General features: G+C 41.5%; 2 pseudogenes; both read left to right on the plus strand.

The window, feature by feature from the left end:
- The first annotated feature begins 10,150 nt into the window (after nt 1-10,150).
- On the plus strand, nt 10,151-10,905 carry LOC109025637 (adenylate kinase 2, mitochondrial-like; annotated as a pseudogene).
- A 1,002-nt stretch (nt 10,906-11,907) lies between these two features.
- Nucleotides 11,908-13,671, plus strand: LOC101139127 (keratin, type I cytoskeletal 18-like; annotated as a pseudogene).
- The last annotated feature ends 1,148 nt before the right edge of the window (nt 13,672-14,819 follow it).

Raw genomic sequence — 14,819 nt, forward strand, 5'->3', positions numbered from 1 at the left:
GTAAATTTTGAAAAGTGCAATAAAATAGAAAATAGAGTGCACCACACAAAGTAAAGTATTTTATGCATCAATACACACACATGTATATACATAAACATATTAGTCCATATGTAAAACATGAGAGACAGTGTGTGAAGTGACTAAGGGCATGGGTTCTGGAGCCACAGGGCCTGTATTCAAATCCTGGTCTGGTTACTTATCTTTGGACAAGTCACTAAGTGCTTCAAGTTACTCATTTGTAAAATCGAGATATTAATAACCTTACAGGATATTGTGAGGATTAAATGAGCTACCCCATGTAAAGAGCTTATAATTTATAAGGCACTTTCTATACACATATACATACACCCTATTTATATGCACATGTATAGTGAGGGATATGTGTGTGTGTGTGTGTGTGTGTGTGCACATGCACTATGTTTTAATGTAAGATATGTTTCTTACTCTGAGTCGTGATTTTAAAAGATATGAAAGCTACTGGTTTATCAGGTGGCTGGCATTGTGGGTGGATATGGAGTGATGAGACCCTGGTCCTGGTCAATATTCTGCCAATTCCTGTGTGACCTGGAACATGTTACTTAACCTCTCTGTCCTCATTGCCGCATTGTTCTCTCTCTCTCTCCCTCCCTCCCTCTCTGTCTCTCTCTCTCTCTCCTACTTCAGCCTCTTCAGTAGCTGGGACTATAGGTGTGTGACACCATGCCTGGCTAAGTTTTTTATTTTTTTGCAGAGACAGGATCTCACTATGTTCTCCAGGCTCTCATTGTCTTTTTCTTAAAGGTAATTAGACACTAAATTATCCTAAATGTGCCAATAAACAATATAATTCTATGCTTTTGTTAATCTTTCTGGTTCTTCCCTCTCTCCCCTTTTGAGAAAAATGGGAAGTTCTTTATGGATTGTGGATTATGAGTTTTGACCTTGGCCAGGATGAATGAGTGAGGATTAGGTACCTGAGGAAAAAGACACCTAATAGGGACTCTCCATATAGAATAGGGACTAAATGACCTTATCATATTCTTCCTCTGAGGGGAAGTTGAATGTGGGAAGAGAGGCAACATTTGAGATGCATAGAGGAGACATCAGAATGAAAGAGAATGAGAGCCAGTGTGGTGGCATGTGCCTGTAGTTCCAGCCACTTGGGAGGCTGAAGCGGGAGATCACTTGAGCCCAGGAGTTCAAAGTTACAGTGAGCTATGGTTGCGTCACTCCAGTCCAGCTTGGGTGACAGAGCAAGTCCCCTGTCTTTAAAATAATAATAATAATAATAATACCAATAAAAGAATGGAAGATAGAGAAGTGTGGCTGTAGTATCCTTCAAACTGTAATAGAAAAAGGTGGCCTGTAGAATCAGTGCTGGTGACAAAGTTATGCTTAGCGGGGAGAAACATCGGAAACTGCCTTTGATGAACTATTATGACTATAGAAACACTGATCTTGAAGACATGCCCTGTCTAGTTTAGAAGTGAGACAAAAAGATAGTTGAGGTCAGGGTGAGTCAGGAGAGAAGACGAGTCAATGAAGAGGCAAAGGGGCTTGAGAAACACAAGAAGATATAGGTTGAATACAAGAGACAATCAGTGAACCTTTCTTGTGAAAAGGGATGGTCGATAACATTTTTAGTAGCAGGAATGTCTAAACCTCATTTTTTGTTTTTGTTGGCTCTGCAACCCCCCTCTATGGCCCTAGACCTTCAGTCTTGAGTTGACAGTGTTCCTGAAAGTAAGGGGATTACAAAGGATCCATCAGCTTGATACAAAGTAGAAAATGCAATGAAGAACAGTTGCTAAGAATTTAGTGGAAGCAGAAACTCAGCTTTGAAAAGTAACCACCCCTGCCCGTCCTCCCACCTCCGATTCCAAGCACCCAGAGATATTTGTCCAGAGATATTCAGGGATGCTAAGTTACCTAATATATATGGCGTGTAGGTTTGAGACAATTTACTTAAATCTTGGAAGACAAGGTTCTATGGGTTGAATACGTCCCCTCCAAAATTCAGGTGTTGCCAATGTGATAGAGAGGTGTGTCATTTAAGAAGTGATGAGGCCATGAGAATGCCTCCCTCAATGGGATTAAGGCTTCTTGCAGCTTGCCCTTCCATCTTCAGCCATGTGGGAACTTGGCAAGAAGTCCTTCACCAGACCAAATGCCATGCCTATCTTGGACTTCCCAGCTTTCAAATTGTGAGAAATAAATTTCTTTTCTTTATAAATAACTCAGTCTTGAGTATTTTGTTATAGCAGCACAAAACCGACTAAGACACAAGGTGAGTCAAGCAAGTGCAATACTTGGGAGTATTCAAGAGGCTGATACATGACATGATAGCACAATTCTCTGTTACTTAGATTGGTATTTTTCAAAGAGCATCTTATTACTAGCTTTGTAAGTTACTCCTTACCAAACTCCTTGCCAAATTTTAATAATTTTAATATACATGGAATATTTAGATACATTGAATTCTCAAATAGGAAATTATATTTTCATATACCAGCAAATTGAAATTAAAACAGAAATATCATTTACAGAAGCATCAAAAATTATATTTAGGGATAAATCTGACCAAATATGTGGAAGATCTATCTGTACACTGGAAACTACAAAATGTTGCTGAAAGAAGTTAAAGAAAGCTTCAATAAATGAAGATATATACCTTATGCATGGGCTGGAAGACTCAATATTTTTAAGATATCAGTTCTCCTCAAATTGATTTATAGATTCAACATCATCCCAACCAAAATCTCAGCAGACTTAAAAAAAAAAATGGGAAAGCTGGTATGGGAATGCCAAGGACCTAGAATAACTACCACAACTTCAGAAGAAGAAGAAAAAAAAGAACAAAGTTGAAAGGCTATACTATTGGATTTTAACTGTTATTATTAAAATATAATAATCAAAACGGTGGTATTGGCATGAAGATAGACAATTACACTAAAGAAGCAGAATAGATAACTCTGAAATAGACCCACACATGGACAATGACTTTTTTACAGTGGTACAAAGGTAATGCAATGGGAACAGGGTAGATTTTTTCAACAAATGGTGCCGGAACAATTGGATATCCATATCTCTATCTATATGTGTATAAAGGAACTTGGATTGATGCAACATATACAAAAACTAACTCAAAATAGGTCATATATGTCAATGTAAAACCTAAACTCTTAGAAGAAAACATGGGAGAAAGCCTTTGTAACCTTCGGTTCAGCAAATATTTCTTAGATAAAACACCAAAATCGGCCAGGCACGGTGGCTTACACCTATAATCCCAGCAATTGAGGCTGAGGCAGGTGGATCACTTGAGGTCAGGAGTTGGAGACTAGCCTGGCTAACATGGTGAAACCCTGTCTCTACTAAAAATATAAAAATTAGCTGGGAGCGGTGGCATGCATCTGTACTCCAGCTACTTGGGAGGCTGAGGCACAATAATTGCTTGAACTTGGGAGGCAGAGGTTGCAGTGAGCCAAGATTGTGCCACTGCACTCCAGCCTGGGCAAGAGCGAGATCCTGTCTCAAAAACAAACAAAAAACCCACCAAAATCACAACCAATAAAAGGATGAATTGATAAATTAGACTTCATCAAAATTTAAAATTTCTATTTTTCAAAGACACTATTAAGAGAATGAAAAGACAAGCCACATAGTGAGATAAAATCTTTGGCCAGAATATATTTGATAAAGGACTTGGACACTTGAAACTCAACAATAAGAAAACAAATAACCCAATTAAAATAATGGGCTAAAGATTTGAACAGACATTTCTCCCAAGAAGAGATATAGATGACAAGTAATTGCATGAAAAGGTGCCCAATATCATTACTCATTAGGTAAATGCAAATTAAAAACTGCAATGAGATACTACTACATACCTATAAAAATGATTAAAATTAAAACGATTCACCATACCAAGTGCTGGTGAGAATGTGGAGGAACTAAGTATCTCATATACTGCCAGTAGAAATGTAAAATGGTACAATCACTTTGTAAACCAGTTTGAGAGTTACTTAAAAAGTTAGATGAATGGTGGCAAGATGGTGAAATAGAAGCCTACACCACTTGCCCCCAACCACTGGAACACCAAATTTAACAACTATAGAGAAAAACACCATCACAAGAAGCAAATATCAGGTGACCAATCAGAGTACCATACTTTAACTTCATATCACTGAAAGAGTCACTGATGAGGGCAGGAGAGACAGTCATCTTGAATCGCCAATGCCACACCTCTCACATCCCCATCTCATCTCCTCAGCACAGAGAATCTGTGCATTTTGAGGAGGGAGAGTGCAACAATTGGAGGACTTTACATTGAACTCAGTGCTACCTGTCACAGTGGAGAATAAAGCTATGCTGGGCTCAGCAAATGCCTGTGCGTGGAGAGAGCATTGGGACCACCCTTAGCCAGAGGGGAATTGCCCATTCCAGTGATCAGAACTTGAATTTCTAGGAGTGTGGGCTGAAGTGCCCTGGGGGTTCTAGGTAAACTTGAAAGGCAGTTTAGAACACAAAGACTGCAATTGCTAGGCAACTCCTAGTGCTAGCCCAGGCTTAGAGACAGTGGACTTGGGTGGCATGTAACCTAGGGAGACATCAGCTGACGTGGCTAAGGGAGAACTTGTGCTCACGCAACAAAAGTGACTCCTTTCTTCTGCTTAAGTGAAGTGAAAGTGAAGAGTTAAGAGGACGATGTCTTGCATCTTGGATATCAGCTCAGCCACAGTAGGACAGGCCACTGGGCAGAGTCCTGAGGCCCTCATTCTAGGCCCTACTTTCCAGATGACATTTTGAGACACACACTGGTGCAAAAGAACCTGCTGCCTCGAAGGGAAGGACCTAGTCCTGGCAGGATTAATCACCTGCTGACTAAGGAGCCCTTGGGCCCTGAATAGCCAGCAGTGATACCCAGGGACCACACTGTGGGCATTGGGCTCTGAGATGTGCTGACTTCAGGGGTGACTCAGCACATTCCCAGCTGTGGTGGCTATGGTGAAAGACTCCTGTTTGATAAAAGCTTTTATTAAAGACTGTATGTCTTTATAGGTGGACACCATTTCTGGACCTGCCCTGGGTCAGAGGGGAGCCTACTGCCCTGAAAGGTGAGTCCCAGGCTTGGGAGCATTCACCCCAAGCCGACAGAGGAGCCCTTGGGCTCAAAACAAACATCAGCTGTGGCCTGGCAGAACCCCCTGTGGACTGGTAGTAGTGATGGCCACAGGGACAGCTTCCTCTGTGGAAAGCGAAGGACTTTCTATTGTGGTTTGAGTGCCAGCTTAGCTGCAGTAGAATAGAATGTTAGATAAATTTCTAAGGTTTTTGACTCCAATCCTTGGCTCACAAACAGCATCTGTGGACACACCTGGAGCCTGGGGGGGATCTTACCACCCTTAAGGAAAGAGCCTTGGATAAGGTCCAGTGCATTGCTGGCTTCAGGTCTGACCCAGCACAGTCCCAGTGGTGGTGGCCACAGGGGTACTTGCATCACCACACCTCCAGTTCCAGGTGCCTCAGCACAGAGAAACTCCATATGTTTGGGAGAAAATAGGGAAAAGAACAAGAGTTTCTGCTTGGTAATCCAGATAATTCTTTTGGATCTTATCTAAGACACCAAGGCAGTACTTCTACAAGTCTGCAAAAACCACAGCATTATTGAGTTTGAGGCCCAAGTCCCTTTGAATACCTGGAAAACCTTCCCAAAATGGGACAGGCACAAACAAGCCCAGACTGTGACAACTACAATAAATACCTAACTCTTCAATGCCCAGACACTGAAGAACATCTACAAGCACCAATGCTTTCCAAGAAAACATGACCTCACCAAATGAACTAAATAAGACACCATAGCCCAATCCTGGAGAAACAGATATGTGACCTTTCAGACAGAGAATTCAAAATAGCTGTTTTGAGGAAGCACAATGAAATTCAAGAGAAAACAGAAAATGAATCCAGAATTCTATTAGCTAAATTTAACGAAGAGATTGAAGCAAAAAGAAGCAGAAATTCTAGAGCTGAAAAATGCAACTGACATGCTGAAGAAGCCATCAGAGTCTCAATAGTAGAACTGATCAAACAGAACAGAGAATTAGCTTGAAAAGAGGTGATTTGAAAACGGAGTCAGAAGAGACAGAAAAAAGAATAAAAAACAATGAAGCATGCCTACAAGATCTAGAAAGTAGCCTCAAAAGGGATACTCTAAGAGATATTGGCCTTAAAGAGGTGGTAGAGAAGGAGAAAGCAGTAGGAAGTTTATTCAAAGGGATAATATCAGAGAACTTCCCAAACCTAGAAAAGATATCAACATTCGAGTATAAGAAGGTTATAGAACAGCAAGCAGATATAACCCAAAGAAGACTACCTCAGGCATCAAATAATCAGACTCCTGAAGGTCAAGGATAAAGAAAGGATCCTAAAATCAGCAAGAGAAAGGAAACAAATAACATACAATTGAGCTCCAATACATCTGGCAGCAGACTTTTCAGTGGAAACCTTACAGGTCAGGAGAGAATGGTATGACACTTTTAAAGTGTTGAAGGAAAAAACCTTTTACCCTAGACTAGTATACCTGGTGAAAATATTCTTCAAACATGAATGAGAAATCAAGACTTTCCCAGAGAAACAAAAGCTGAAGGATTTCATCAACACCAGACCTGTTCTACAAGAAATGCTAAAAAGAGCTCTTCAATTTGAAAAAAAAAAAAAATGAGCAAGAAGAAATCATCAGAAGCTACAAAACTCACTGGTAATAGTAAACACAGAGAAAAACACAGAATAGTATGAATAGTGTAACACTGTAATTGTGTATAAAGTACTCTCTCTCTTTTTTTTTTTTTTTTGAGACAGAGTCTTGCTCTGTCACCCAGGCTGGAGTACAGTGGTGTGATCTCGGCTCACTGCAAGCTCTGCCTCCTGGGTTCATGCCATTCTCCTGCCTCAACCTCCTGAGTAGCTGGGACTACAGGTGCCCGCCACCATGCCCGGCTAATTTTTTGTATTTTTCAGTAGAGACGGGGTGTCACCATGTTAGCCAGGATGGTCTCGATCTCCTTAGCTTGTGATCTGCCTGCCTCAGCCTCCTAAAGTGCTGAGATTACAGGCGTGAGCCACCGCACCCGGCCATAAAGTACTCTTAAGTAGAAATGCTAAATGATGAACCAATCAAAAATAATAACTACAGCTTTTCAAGACACAGACAGTACAATAAGATATAATGAAAAGCAACAGAAAGTTAAAAAGCTGGGGGATGAAGTGAAAACTGTAGAATTTTTATTAGTTTTCTTTTTGCATGTTTGTTTATGCAATTAGTGTTGTCTTCAGTTTAAAACAATGGGTTATAAGATAGTATTTGCAAGCCTCATGGTAACCTCAAATCAACACACAATGGATACACAAAAAATAAAAAGCAAGAAATTAAATCATAGCACCAGAGAAAATCACCTTCACTAAAAAAGGACAAGAAGGAAGGAAAAAGGGAAGAGAAGACCACAAAACAAACAGAAAACAACAAAATGGCCAGAGTAAGTCCTTACTTATCTATAATAACATTGTAAATGAACTAAACTCTCCAATCAAAAGACAGAGAGTGGCTGAATGGATGAGAAAATAAGAACGAATGATCTGTTGCCTGTAAGAAACACACTTCACCTATAAAGATACACATAGACTGAAAATCAGGGATGGGAAAAGATATTCCATGCAAATCAAAGCCAAAAAAGACCAGGAGTAGCTATATTTATATCAGACAAAATTGATTTCAAGACAAAAACAATAAGAAGACATGAAGTCCTTGCCCATGCCTATGTCCTGAATGGTATTGCCTAGGTTTTCTTCTAGGGTTTTTATGGTTTTAGGTCTAACATTTAAGTCTTTAGTCCATCTTGAATTAATTTTTGTATAAGGTGTAAGGAAGGGATCCAGTTTCAGCTTTCTACATATGGCTAGCCAGTTTTCCCAACACCATTTATTAAATAGGGAATCCTTTCCCCATTGCTTGTTTTTGTCAGGTTTGTCAAAGATCAGATAGTTGTAGATATGCGGCATTATTTCTGAGGGCTCTGTTCTGTTCCATTGGTCTATATCTTTGTTTTGGTACCAGTACCATGCTGTTTTAGTTACTGTAGCCTTGTAGTATAGCTTGAAGTCAGGTAGCATGATGCCTTCAGCTTTGTTCTTTTGGCTTAGGATTCACTTGGCAATGCAGGCTCTTTTTTGGTTCCATATGAACTTTAAAGTAGTTTTTTCCAATTCTGTGAAGAAAGTCATTGGTAGCTTGATGGAGATGGCATTGAATCTATAAATTACCTTGGGCAGTATGGCCATTTCACCATATTGATTCTTCCTACCCATGAGCATGGAATGTTCTTCCATTTGTTTGTATCCTCTTTTATTTCGTTGAGCAGTGGTTTGTAGTTCTCCTTGAAGAAGTCCTTCACATCCTTTGTAAGTTGGATTCCTAGGTATTTTATTCTCTTGGAAGCAATTGTGAATGGGAGTTCACTCATGATTTGGCTTTCTGTCTGTTACTGGTGTATAAGAATGCTTGTGATTTTTGCACATTGATTTTGTATCCTGAGACTTTGCTGAAGTTGCCTATCAGCTTAAGGAGATTTTTGGCTGAGACGATGGGGTTTTCTAGATATACAATCATGTCATCTGCAAACAGAGACAATTTGACCAAAAGCAATGGCAACAAAAGCCAAAATTGACAAATGGGATCTAATTAAACTAAAGAGCTTCTGCACAGCAAAAGAAACTACCATCAGAGTGGACAGGCAACCTATGGAATGGGAGAAAATTTTTGCAATCTACTCATCTGACAAAGGGCTAATATCCAGAATTTACAATGAACTCAAACAAATTTACAAGAAAAAAACAACCCCATCGAAAAGTGGGCAAAGGATATGAACAGACACTTCTCAAAAGATAACATTTATGCAGCCAAAAGACACTTGAAAAAATGCTCATGATTACTGGCCATCAGAGAAATGCAAATCAAAACCACAATGAGATACCATCTCACACCAGTTAGAATGGCGATCATTAAAAAGTTAGGAAACAACAGGTGCTGGAGAGGATGTGGAGAAATAGGAACACTTTTACACTGTTGGTGGGACTGTAAACTAGTTCAACCATTGTGGAAGTCAGTGTGGCGATTCCTCAGGGATCTAGAACTAGAAATACCATTTGACCCGGCCATCCCATTACTGGGTATATACCCAAAGGATTATAAATCATGCTGCTATAAAGACACATGCACACGTATGTTTATTGCAGCACTATTCACAATAGCAAAGACTTGGAACCAACCCACATGTCCAACAATGACAGACTGGATTAAGAAAATGTGGCACATATACACCATGGAATACTATGCAGCCATAAAAAATGATGAGTTCATGTCCTTTGTAGGGATATGGATGAAGCTGGAAACCATCATTCTCAGCAAACTATCGCAAGGACAAAAAACCAAACACCGCATGTTCTCACTCATAGGTGGGATTTGAACAATGAGAGCACTTGGACACAGGAAGGGAAACATCACACACCGAGGCCTGTTGTGAGTTGGGGGGAATGGGGAGGGATAGCATTAGGAGATATATCTAATGTTAAATGACGAGTTTATGGGTGCAGCACACCAACATGGCACATGTATACATATGTAGCAAACCTGCACGTTGTGCACATGTACCCTCAAACTTAAAGTATAATTAAAAAAAAACTATAAGAAGAGACAAAGAAGGTCATTATATAATGATAAAGGGGTCAGTTCAGCAAGAGGGTATAATGATTATAAATCTATATGCATTCAATACTAGAGCACCCAAATATATAAAGCAAATATTAATTAATAGAGCTAAAGAGGGAGATAGACCTCGATACAATAATATCCAGAGACTTCAGCACCTCACTTTCAGCATTGGACAGATCTCCCAGATAGAAAATTAACAGAGAAACTTTGGACTTAATCTACACTATGGAACAAATGGATCTAATAGATATTTACGGAACATTTCATCCAATGGCTGCAGAATACACATTCTTCTCCTCAGCACATAAATCATTCTGAAGGACAGGCGATATGTTAGGTTACAAAACAAATCTTAAAACATTAAAAAAAATTGAAATAATATCAAGAATCTTCTCTGACCACAATGAAATAAAACTAAGAATAACGAGAGGAACTTTGTAAAACTATACAAGGACTTCGGCGGACATGGCTCCCAGCGTGCCAGCGGCAGAACCCGAGTATCCTAAAGGCATCCAGGCCGTGCTGCTGGGGCCTCCCGGGGACGGTAAAGGCACCCAGGCACCCATATTGGCTGAAAACTTCTGTGTCTGCCATTCGGCTGCTGGGGACAGGCTGAGGGCCATGGTGGCTTCTGGCTCAGAGCTAGAAAAAAAGCTGAAGGCAACTATGGATGCTGGGAAACTGGTGAGTGATGAAATGGTAGTGGAGCTCATTGAGAAGAATTTGGAGACCCCCCCTTGTGCAAAAATGTTTTTCTTCTGGATGGCTTCCCTCGGACTGTGAGGCAGGCAGAAATGCTGGATGACCTCATGGAGAAGAGGAAAAAGAAGCTTGATTCTGTGATTGAATTCAGCATCCCAGACTCTCTGCTGATCCGAAGAATCACAGGAAGGCTGATTCACCCCAAGAGTGGCCGTTCCTACCATGAGGAGTTCAACCCTCCAAAAGAGCCCATGAAAGATGACATCACCGGGGAACCCTTGATTCGTCGATCAGATGATAACGAAAACGCCTTGAAAATCTGCCTGCAAGCCTACGACACTCAAACCACCCCACTCATAGAGTACTTCAGGAAACGGGAGATCCACTCTGCCATTGATGCATCCCAGACCCCTGATGTCGTGTTCGCAAGCACCCTAGCAGCCTTCTCCAAAGCCGCATCCTAGTATCAGAAGGCCAGGCGAGACTGCACCACTGCTCATCACCCCACGGCGTGATCCCTGCTCTTAGGTGCTGGGCAGGAGGGAAGGGTGGTCAGGGTGAGGATGGTGAGGGAGGGCTGGTGAGGGGCTCAGAGGAATACTTGGAACAACAGCAGTGTTATTGTAGTGTGGCAGTTTCTTTTATACATAGGTGGGAGTTTTTAAAGTAAGGGAAAAATTAATTTTTTAAAAAACACCATGCTTGGAGGGTGGGGGTAGAAATAGAGAGATACAATATTATTTCTAAGGAATTGGGTTTTCATTTACTCTGGACTGGTGAAAATATTTTTTAAAGCCAGTGCTCTGAGACCTCAGCTTTTAACTCAGAACCCCATGGGTTCCAGACCAAGAGTACAGGAAATCGAATTGTTGTCCTGTCTGTCTATAGCTTGGAACAGGGAGACTTTGATTACTTACCCTGGTTCCACATACTGTAAGATCAAAAAACCATCTCCACATTTGAAAGAGATGTAAGGTGTATTCATAGGAATGGTGGCTCAACAAATCAAGCAAACTGAAATCAAGGGGAGGGGGAAGGGAATGAAATGGAAAGGGAGGCTGATTCCCTTCCCCTGACTTACCACTAATTTACTAGGCTACCTACTCTCATGAGTAACCTCTCACAGCTATCCAGCACATGCCACAATCCTATGCTCTTGCCTTCTTTTATCTGCAGTGTGTGAAGGGACTCTTTTAAATAAATGAGCAAGTGTTCTAAGCTATGTCATCCAAAGATTGTCCTTTCCGTTCTCAAATCTTGTGACTGGGATCACTCAACAGCACTGTGATGTATTATTTTCAATGAGGTGCCTTTCTTAAGACCAAATGCTGCCTTGTTGGGCCCCTAAATCAATAAAATATGTTAAAATTTGAAAAAAAATCTATACAAACACATGGAAATTCAGCAATATGCTCCTGAACGACCAGTGGGTCAATGAAGAAATTAAGAAGGAAATTGAAAAATTTCTTGGAATAAATGATAATGGAAGCATACCAAAACCTTTGGGATACACTGAAAGCAGTACGAAGACGGAAATTTATAGCTATAAGTGACCACATCAAAAAAGAAGAAAAACTTCAGATAAATAATGATTCATTTTAAGGAATAGAAAAGCAAGAGCAAACCAAATCAAAATTAGTAGAAGAAAACAAATAACAAAAGTTGAAGCAGGTCGTTGGCGAAGCCTGAGTCCTGTCCTCTCACTCTCTTCCCCAGACAGCATGAGCTTCATCACTCGCTCCACCTTCTCCACCAACTACCGGTCCCTAGACTCTGTCCAGGCACCCAGCTACGGCACCTGGCAGGTCAGCAGCTCGGCCAGAGTCTATGCATGTGCCGGGGGCTCTCGTTCCTGGACCTCTATGTCCCGCTCCACCAGCTTCCGGGACGGCATGATGTTCCGGGGGCCTGGGCACAGGGATGGCCGGGGGTCTGGCAGGAATGGGAGGCATCCAGAACGAGAAGGAGACCATACAAAGCCTGAACGACTGCCTGCCCTCCTACCTGGACAGAGTGAGGAGGCTGGAGAATGAGAACTGGAGGCTGGAGAGCAAAATCCGGGAGCACCTGGAGAAGAAGGGATCCCCGGTCAGAGACTGGAGCCATTACTTCAAGACTATGGAGGACCTGAGGGCCCAGATCTTCGCAAATACTGTGGATAATGCCCACATCGTTCTGCAAATTGACAATGCCCGTCTTGCTGCTGATGATTTTAGAGTCAACTGTGAGACAGAGCTGGCCATGTGCCAGTCGGTAGAGAAGGACATCCATGGGCTCTGCGAGGTCATTGATGACACCAATGTCACTCAGCTGCAGCTGGAGACAGAGATCCAGGCTTTCAAGGAGGAGCTGCTCTTATGAAGAAGAACCATGAAGAGGAAGTGAGAGGCCTACAAGCCCAGATTGCCAGCTCTGGGTTGACTGTGGAGGTAGATGCCCCCACATCTCAGGACTTCGCCAAGATCATGGCAGACATCTGGGCCCAATATGACGAGCTGGCTCAGAAGAACAGAGAGGAGCTGGACAATAACTGGTCTCAGCAGATTGAGGAGAGCACCACAGTGGTCACCACACAGTCCACCGAGGTTGGAGCTGCTAAGACGATGCTCACAGAGCTGAGACATACAGTCCAGTTCTTGGAGATCAACCTGGACTCCATGAGAAATCTGAAGGCCAGTTTGGAGAACAGCCTGAGGGAGGTAGTGGCCCGCTATGCCCTGCAGATGGAGCAGCTCAATGGGATCCTGCTGCACCTGGAGTCAGAGCTGGCACAAACCTGGGCAGAGGGACAGTGCCAGGCCCAGGAGTACCAGGCCCTGCTGAACATCAAGGTCAAGCTGGAGGCTGAGATCGCCACCTACCGCCGCCTGCTGGAAGATGGCAAGGACTTCAATCTTGGCGATACCCTGGACTGTAGCAACTCCATGCAAACCATCCAAAAGACCACCACCCGCCAGATAGACCCGCCAGATAGTGGATGGCAAAGTGGTGTCTGAGACCAATGACACCAAAATTCTGAGGCATTAAGCCAGCAGAAGCAGGGTATCCTTTGGGGAGCCCGAAGCCAATAAAAAGTTCAGAGGTTAAAAAAATAAATAAAAAAAGTTGAAGCGGAAATAAATGAATTTGAAATGAGGAAAACAATACAAAAGACCAATGAAACAAAAAGTTGGTTTTTTTCAAAAGATAAACAAAATTGACAAACATTTAGCCAGAGTAAGGGAAAAATGGAGAGGACTCAAATACATAAAAACAGAGATGAAAAAGGAGACATTACAACTGATACCACAGAAATTCAAAGGATTATTAGTGGCTAATATGAGCAACTACATGCCCATATATTGGAAAGGCTAGAGGAAATGGATAAATTCCTCGACACAGACAACCTACCAAAACTGAACCATGAAGAAATCTAAAATCTGAACAGACCAATAACAAGTAACAAGATTAAAGCTGTAATAAAAAGTCTCCCAGCAAAGAAAAGCCTGGAATCCAATGGCTTCACTGCTGAATTTTAGCAAACATTTGAAAAAGAACTAATATCAATCCTACTCAAACTATTTTGAAAAATAGAGGAGAAGGGAATACTTCCAAACTCATTCTATGAGGCAAGGATACACCAGGCAATACTATGCAGCCATAAAAAGGAATAAGATTATGTTATTTGCAGAACATGTATGGAGTTGAAAGACATTATCCTCATCAAGCTAACGCAGGAACAAAAAACCAAACATCGCACGTTCTCAGTTATAAGTGGGAGCTGAACAATGAGACCACATGGACACATAAGGGAAAACAACACACACTGGGGCCTGTTGGTTGGAGGGTGGGTATTGAGGGGAGGGAGAATCAGGAAGAATAGCTAATGGCCGCTGGGCTTACTACCTAGGTGATGGAATGATCTGTGCAGCAAACCACCATGGCACACATTTATCTGTGTAACAAACCTGCACATGTACCCTTAAAATAAAATTTGAAGAAAAAAAAGTCTCCTAGTAAATAAAAGTGTGGGCCCAATGGCTTTAACACTGAATTCTACCAAACATTTAAAGAAGAACTAATACCAATTCTACTCAAACTGTTCCAAAAGACAGAAAAAAGGGATTACTCTCAAACTCATTCTATGAGGCCAGTATTATCCTGCTACCAAAACCAGACAAAGACACATCAAAAAAGGAAAACTACAGGCCAAGTTTTCTGATGAATACTGATGCAAAAATCCTCAACAAAATACTGGCAAACTGAATTCAACAATACATTAAAAAGATTAATCATCATGACCAAGTGGTATTTATCCCAGGGATGAAAGGATGGTTCAACACATGCAAATCAATCAATGTGATACATCATATCCACAGAATGAAGGACAAAAACCATA

This window comes from Gorilla gorilla, chromosome 12 (genome assembly GCF_029281585.2).
Source record: "Gorilla gorilla gorilla isolate KB3781 chromosome 12, NHGRI_mGorGor1-v2.1_pri, whole genome shotgun sequence".
NCBI lineage: Eukaryota > Metazoa > Chordata > Mammalia > Primates > Hominidae > Gorilla > Gorilla gorilla.